Source organism: Choloepus didactylus, chromosome 13 (genome assembly GCF_015220235.1).
Source record: "Choloepus didactylus isolate mChoDid1 chromosome 13, mChoDid1.pri, whole genome shotgun sequence".
Classification (NCBI taxonomy): Eukaryota; Metazoa; Chordata; class Mammalia; order Pilosa; family Megalonychidae; genus Choloepus; species Choloepus didactylus.
The window spans coordinates 19957286-19966418 of NC_051319.1; positions in this window are offsets into that span (position 1 = coordinate 19957286).

Genomic DNA, 9133 nt, shown 5'->3' on the forward strand with positions numbered 1-9133 from the left:
TCCTAATATGGAAAGACTGCCACAGAAGGAAATTCCACGAATTTCCTTTGTAAACCATTCCAGTATTTAATAACCCACATCATTGAGAAATTCTCCTTTATTTCTTACCTAAATCTCTCTTGCTACAACTTTAAACATTTCCTTGTTTCTCTCTTTGGTGGAGATGGAGAACAGCTGGCCAGCATTCTGCAGCCTTCCTCATTAGGCCAAAAGAAACCTAGTTGTTTTAACCCTTCCTAGAAGGCTGTGCTTTCTATCCCTGATTCAGTTTTGTTCTCTCTCTTCTGATGCCCTCTTCTATCTTCTCTGCCATCCCCTCTTAGGATTAGGGCCTGTGTTGGGACTCAGACGTGTGAAAAAATTGACTCACTCCTTTTTCAACATTATCAACACCAATTCATAATTTGTAAACAAAGTTGTTTGAAGTACTTGATTTCATACTGAGTCATGGTGAATAAATTACATCCTGTGAACACCGGTAATGAGAGTGAAATTGCACTGACACCTCCAAGAGATGGGAGCTCTGTTTAGGGACGCAGGGAAAAGGAGGCAGCGGCAAAGAGGAAACCGTGGGTGTAGAGCATGGTTCTGCTTAAGGGAAAGAGAGACGAGGCCGTGAGCGTGGGGGTTCCACGATCCACTCCTGTGTCCTGGGGGTGCGCTCTGGGAGGAAGGCTCTGTGTGTGGGGAGGCAAGTGGGAGGGTTCCCCAGGGTGCTGCCATCTGTGCTCATCAGACCGAGCCCAAGAGGTGGGATGAATGAGCTATTTGAGTGGAAAAACCAGATCTGAGGATGAGTCTGTCTCCCAGCAGCCAAGGAGGAGGCTTCTGCTCTTCAGATGGGGGTGAGATACCAGGTTCTGATGCTGGCAGGGTGGAAAGACCCAGATAGATCAGAGCAGGGGCCAGAGCAGATTCAAATACCAATGATACCTTACATTTGGCCGGCACAATATGGCCTGCAAAGCACTTTCACATTCTTGTTATAATTTATGACACGTATCGATCGCCCTGTGCTGTTGGCAGACCACATGTGTTGTCACTGATCTAGTGGAAAGGAGACGCATGTAGGATCGTATGTCCAGTAAAAACACAATGACAAACACCTTGGCCTTTGGACTCCTACTTCGGTTCTCTTTGTTCCATACCACACTCCCCTTGTTGGGAGAGTTGTCAGGGCAGAACTCAATGAGCACCCTGTTGAGATTCTTTTGTCAGGAACAGAAAGTTGCTTAATTAGATAAAAACTTCCATCATCTGAAACCAAGCCATGCTCAAAGCATGCTTCATGACCACTAAAGGGAGGTGGTATTTAATATGATGAAATGGTGGTGAGGAAGTTGTTTTCCTTTGCACATTAAATGGTACTCTGTGCACTCCCCAAATAACTGATTACTCCCAGAAAACACTATATTTACTCTGGCTTAGGATTTGATGAGGGTCCCTTTGACCATTTTTATACTCCTTGGTAAATAAGCTTTGAAGAGAAAAGACAATTTCTTAAATATGTGTGTCCTTTAATAACCTGATAGCATACATCCAAAGAGTCATTAAGGATATTTCTTATTGACAATACCTGAAAACCAAACATTATACCAAACTGAGTAGGCTGTGTGCGTTGGATTGTTCATGAGTCAAATAAGAAATGAATACCATATTGAAACCAAAACAAAATTAGTTATTTTCCTCAATAAGAAAGGGCTCCTTCTTCCCACTCCCAGAGTTTTCACGCAGATTAGAGAATGGCCTATTTTATTTTAACAACGCTTTTGGCAAAATGTTAACAAGCCACAAATACGGCTTCTGAACCCAGGAACCAAAGAGACTAATACTGTTCCTTTAAGAGATGTGTAAACTGCTTAACAGATTAGAAAAAACAGAAAACTACTTGTATCAAATCCAGAGTCACAATTCAGTAAATTCAACTATCTCATTTATAGTGTGAAATTTCTCCTAAATCAGCTGCCATCCGTAGGACAATATAAAATTTTATTTTTACCATATTTTGTGATGGTCCCCAATATAAATTAATGGCTAGCTCAGTGTGTTCAGTTGTTTATTCGTTCAACACTCTGATGGGAACACGGAAGCATTCAGCCTATGTAATTAAGGCAGACCATATGAAACAGAGCATATAAAATAGCCAGCAAATAACAAGATGAAAATATTTGGTTTCTGCTCCACAGAGTAGCCATATACCTTGCTACAGCCAAATCTGCCTGACCAATCAGACAGAACAGAAATTAGTCCTCTTGGACCCAACTCTGGATGTATAACTATGAGCAATGGAATAGAAAACTCAATCTAGACCCTATGAGATTCCAGCGGAAAGTACAGAAAATGTATTTTGTATTTGACTTCATAGATATAACAGTTTATTCAAGAAGTTATTCTTGAAAAATAAGATTCCTAGAAAGATAAGATCCCTTGATGATATCCCTCATCCTATACAGATTTTCTATATGCATCCAGGCAACCATAAACTTAAAACCTCAATGTTAGGGTGATGGTATCTACAGTAGATTTTGGGCTTAGGTCCCTCCCCCATCCTGTATGTCTGAAGAACATCCAGGCTTGTTTGCTCAGTGTCTCAGTAGCTATAATCTGTCTGCATTTATTTACCTTTGTTCATAGTGTAAGTAAGACCAGGTGACAGATTCAGTCACTCGAAAAGCTGCACACTTTATACAGTGACAAATTGTGAGAAGACCACGAAGGAGATTGGCAATGTATGTATGGTTCATCCTAGATCTATTGGCCTGCCAAAAAACAAACTCTTAGGTTCTACTAACTATGGGCTCTGTACCATTCTCTCCATCTGCTTCAGCCTAATCTGGTTGCATAGTCTCTGAAACACTGGCCAGTTTCATACAGCTAGTGAGCTCACAATGCATCACCAAGAACTCAGTCAGGGACCATACCTTCCAGCAAAACCCATCTTCACTGACTGTACCACCTCGCTGCCCTGGCCCAAGCTAGGCACCCCCTTTTGGACTTCTTCTAGGATGGCAGAGCTCCTCATTCCCGTGATCATGATTCTAGAAGGCTATTATTAACTGGACAGAGCAGAGTAAGCAACTTTCATCAGAACCAAACCAAGAAGCAGTAGCAGTTCCCTGAAGGTATGACACTGAACATGCTAGCCTCTCTCCCAAGAGAGATAAATTAGGAGGGTGACATGTATGAGTTCTGCTTCATGATACAAATATATAAAACCCATGGTCTGTTAAAAAATTTAATGACTAATAAAATAATATAAAGGCTCCACCCCATAAGTGATAAACCAGGAAGTGGTAAAGGGATTAATCCAAGTCAGTAGTTGAATAATAGTTTCCTATTGCTGCTGATACAAAGTACCACAAATTTTGAGGCTTAAAACAATACACATTTATTTATGTATTTATTATCTTCTGCTGGTCAGACGTCCAAAATGGGTTGGCAGGGCTGGGCTGGACTGTTGGGAGAATCTATTTCTCTACTTTTGAGCTCCTAGAGGCTGTGAGCTCTCCTTAGCTCAGGCGCCTTCCTCCACCTTCAGAGCCAGCAGTGGAGCATTATCAAAGCTCTCTCTTGCCTCTGCTTCCATTAATCTCCTGACCCTGGCCCTCTTACCTCTCTCTTACAAAGACCCTTGTGATTACAGTGGGCACACCTGGGAATCCAGTATAATCTTCCCATCTCAACATCTTTAACCACAAAGTCCCCTTTGCCATTTAAGGTACCATATTCACAAGTTTCAGGGTTAGAACTTGGATATCTTTGGGGTGCCATTATTCTGTGTACCACAAATAACAACCAAAAAGTCTGAAACTCTTCAGTGACTGGATATCTGGCAACAAAGTATGTTAATTTCATCCAAAATAACATTTAGCAATTACACACTAGATACCAGATATTATGATTGACAAACATTGCAAAGCAAATAATAGGCCTAAAATGCCCTTTAGTTAATTTCCAGAGATATATTTTGAATGTAATTCACAAGTAGGGAAGACCTCTTAAGATCCTTTATGAAGGAAAAAATGACAATCAAACTGTGCTGACAAATGAAATGTCATGTTCCAAACTTTCAAAAAAATGTCTTCACAAATCAAAAAACCCAACCCAATGGAAAACATAGGCAAAAATAAGCAATTCCTGTTAAACATACAAATAAAACATTCAAATTGGCAATGCCTATATAATGAAAAATCTTTTACCTCTGAGATTGGCAAGATTAAAATGACTGGTGATAGCAAAATTCTTTAAATGGCCTATAAGGCCTGGGTAAGTTGGCTTCTCATTCCCTCTCTGACCCACTCCCCTTCTTTCCCCACCTCACAAGATTCCTCCAGACAGAAAAATGCCTGTGCATACATTACAGTAGAATAACCTTGCAGTATCCACCAAAATTCAAATATATATAAAACATTGGCCTACAAATGCCATTTATAAAAATTTAGCTTTCAAAATATTTATACAAATGAGAAAGATTATATGTTCAAAAATATAAATTGGAAAAATTTGGAAAACTTACATGTTCCAAAATAGAGATAGATTAAATAAATTATTATACATTCATAAAATGAAATACTATGCAATGCCTAATATTAACATGTGTGTGCATGTATATAAAATACTTCACATATGTACAGACATGGAAAGATTTCTGGAGTGTATCATTTAATAAAGTTAGTAACATGTATGTCGATATTATATGCTGACATTATATATTATTAACAAACTAAATACGTCCCCATACATGCCCCTTCCAAAACATCTGAAAATGCCTAGAAGAGGAATGAAAATTATTTTCCTTTTAGGTGTTTAATAACACATATAAATCCAGAGGAACCATTTCTTCAAATTGTCTTTTTTTTCTCTCTCTCTCTCCTTCAAACATCTTTCGGCCTGGGAGACAGCCTTTTCCCCTCAGGATTTTCTCCTTCTGCCAACTTCTTTGCATCATCCTAGCAGCTTTCTCAAGACATTGTAAAATCTCAAGCCTTATAGTCCATGTTTTACTATTCAGAGTCAACACTGTTATATAGATCACACTCAAAACCCTCTGGATATTTCCATTATACTATATATTATACAAAGAAGAAAAGCATTCTTAAATTTTTTTAAGCATATATTCCCTCTCTTCCATGAGGAAATATAAACTCCACAAAAGCTAAATTTTCTAAAATAAAATATTTTAGATGAATAGCCTTAATGGAGCTGTATCTGAAAGCCACAATCTGCTGCAATCCTAAATGAGGCCTAACTAATCTAAAGCAAATTTTTATTTATGAAGAAGCAATAACAACTTCATCATATTCCTTAAGAAAACTCAAAGAAACTGGCCTCTGTATATCGAGGCACAATTTTTCTAATTATTGCATGTCAATTATTCTCTCTCTCACTAAAATGGTTTCTAATAACTAGAGTTACTAGATAAAATTATTTTGAATAAGCAAATTCTCTATTTTTATGTTTAATTGAATAATTTTCAAACAATTATTTTCTAGTTTGTTTTTATTTAACTTTTTTATCTCTGCAGATCCATACATGCAATGTTATAAACACTTTTCCTCTTGGCAATATTCTTTCTAGTCATGTGTGTTCAGTTCATTCTCCCTCTGGACAACATCCTTTCTAGTTATGTTCAGTTCAATTTGTTTAGTTTGTTCTCAATGTCCTAACAGAAACACCACTATGTAAGGTCAAATTTAAGCAGATTAAATTTGACTTAGAGGCACTTCTAGTAGGAGCATAGATGTACTAGTCAATATTTTCCCTCCTCTCCTCTTGGAAATCAAACAAAAGAAACAAGAAATACAAAAGAGAAACTACAAATTCCATTTTTTGACAAAAATTGGAAACAGATTTAAACTTAGTGCACCAATTGAACTCCTCAAGAATCAGACCCCAACATACCACAAAGACAAAGTGGAGGAGAACTGACTAGAGGGGAATGGGTGACTTGTGGATGCCATCTGCTGGTTAGTTAAAGTGTACACCACCAAGCTGTAGATCTGCCAAATTAGAGATTGGTATTTTTTATAATCTGAAAGAACCCTGTTGAGTAAAGCAAATGCCAAGAGGTCAAAAACAACAGAAAATCTTAAAGCATATGATAAAACCAGATGACATGGAGAATGCAAACCCAAACACCCAAATCAAAATATCAGAAGAGACACAGTACTTGGTGCAATTAATCAAAGAAATAAGACAAACAAGAGCATGGCACAGGATATAAAGAACATGAAGAAGACCCTAGAAGAGCATAAAGAAGAAATTGCAAGAGTAAGTAAAAAAACAGATAACCTTATGGAAATAAAAGAAAGCATTGACCAAGTTAAAAAGACTCTGGATTCTCATAACACAAGATTAGAGGAAGTTAAACAACAACTCAGCCTCCTTGAGGACCACAGAACAGAAAATGAAAGAAAAAAAGAAAGAATGGGGGAAAAATTGAAAAAAATCAAAATGGATCTCAGGGATATGATAGATAAAATAAAACATCCAAATTTAAGATTCATTTGTGTCCCAGACGGGGAAGAGAAGGGTAAAGGTCTAGAAAGAGTATTCAAAGAAATTTTTGGGGAAAACTTTCCAAACCTTCTACACAATATAAATACACAAAGCATAAATGCCCAGCAAACTCCAAATAGAATAAATCCAAATAAACACACTCCAAGACATATTCTGATCAGACTGTCAAATGCTGAAGAGAAAGAGCAAGTTCTGAAAGCAGCAAGAGAAAAGCAATTCACCACATACAAAGGAAACAACATAAGACTAACTAGTGAATACTCAGTGGCCACCATGGAGGCAAGAAGGCAGTGGGGTGACATTTAAAATTCTGAGAGAGAAAAATTTCCAACCAGGAATACTTTATCCAGCAAAACTCTCCTTCAAATTTGAGGGAGAACTTAAATTTTTCACAGACAGACAAATGCAGAGAGATTTTGCTAATAAAAGACCTGCCCTACTTCAGATACTAAAGGGAGCCCTACTGACAGAGAAGCAAAGAAAGGAGAGAGAGATATAGAGAAATTTAGCAGACATATATGGAACATTACATTCCAAATCATCAGGACACACATTCTTCTCTAGTGATCACAGATCTTTCTCCAGAATGGACCTTATTATGGGACATAAAACAAGCCTCAATAAATTAAAAAAAAAAAAATTGAATTCATTCAAAGCACATTCTCTGACCACAATGGAATACAAATAGAAGTCAATAACCATCAGAGACTTGGAGAATTCACAAACACCTGGAGGGTAAAAATGAGGGGGAGATGAAAACACTCCCAGATAATCCAAAGCTGAGAGACTTCATTATCAGTAGAGCAGTCCTATAAGAAATAAACAAGGGAGTTGAGCAGGCTGAAAGGAAGGGACACTAAACAATTGACTGAAACTACATGAAGAAATAAAGATTTCCAGTAAAGATCACATAGTAAATATAAATACCAATACTACTCTATTTTTGATTTGTAACTCCACTATTTACTTCCTACAGGATCTAAAATACATAAACTGTAGTGATAAATCAGTGGTTTTTGACTCAACGTAAAATATGTAATTTTTGACAAGAACTACATAAAGGTGGGGGAATGGAGGAGTACAGGAACATAGTTTATGTGTCCTATTGAAGTTAAGTTGGTATCAACGAAAAACAAGATTGTTATAGATTTAAGAGGTTAAATTTAAGCCCCATGGTAAACACAAAGGAAGTATCAGAGAATATGACCATAGAGATGAAAAGTAGAGTATGGGTTATGAGAAGTGGGGGAAGGGGCAATGGGGAGTTAAGAAATGAGTGTAGGGTTTCTGTTTGGGGTGAAGGGAAATATCTAGTAATGGATCGTGGGAAGGTGATAGCATTGCAACATTCTAAATGTGATTAATCCCGCTAATGGAATGCTAGGGAGGGACTGGAATGGGAAGATTTAGGCTGTATATGTTTCCACAACTGAAAAAAAAAAAAAAGACAGTCTAAATAGATGACAATTAAATGCCAAGGATGATCCTGGATGGGATCTGAGGATGGAGGAGAGGAAGCTCAAAGGGACACAGCTGGGACATAAGAAAAAAAAAAAGGAAATATAGAATATAAGCTTTGTATCAATGTTGAATTTCTTGAACTTCTTAGCTGCACTTAATGGGATTGCATAAAAGAATGTTCTTGTTCATGGGAAAGGTATATGTGAATTATATTGTTTGTTCAAGGATGTGTGCAGCTTGCTCTCATATGTTCAGAAGACAGAGAAATAGATGATGGATGATAGGGAGGGAGGGAGGGAAGGAAAGAAAGAAATGGTGGTGCGACAGGATGTTAAATTGGTGGATCGGGGTATCGGGGGAGGGGGTCAGGGTATGCTGGAGTTCTGTATATAGGTTTTGTATTGTTTTTGCAACTGTTCCTGTAAGTTTGACTTTATTTCAAAATAAAATTTTAAAAATATAAATAAATAAGTAGAGATAGTTGCTTCCAGAAGATGGTGGTTAGGACAGACAGGGCAAGAAAAAAAAAAAAAAAAAAAAAAAAACACCACCATGAAAAATACCAGATAAAAGCCAGAAAGTGACCGAGAACACCAGTTCCAGCAATATACCAACTGGACAAAGTCTGCTAAATCCACAGGGACCATGCACTTGGTGAAACCGGGAGTCTGCATTCTGAAACGAGTGAGTAAGCCTGCTGAATATCCAGCAGCCACACTGCAGTGTCGGGAAACCGTGTGATGGTGTTTGGAGTCAGACTAGTTTAAAAAAAAAAAAAAAAAGTGGCTGCAGATACAGCAGCGAGAACCACACAGTGAAGCATGGCAGGAATAGGCTGTGGGTATGCTTCAATATCTGATGTGGACAACAGACTTTTGCACACCCGCTGCTAATTGTCTTGGAATGAGGCAGGCAGAGGTGAGCCAAAAGGCGAAAAAAACATGCCCCTTACAAGCATCTTCCTGGCAGGCTGGGAACACTCCTTCCCAGTGCTGGTGCCACAGCCCAGAGCCACGCCAAAAAACCCAGTGTGATGGGAAGTGTTTCCAGCATCATGCACACAAGCCACAATATCAAGTGTGGACAATAGCCTTTTGTGCACCCACAGCTAATTGTCCTGGAGCTAGGAAGGCAGAGCTGTGCATAAAGGGGG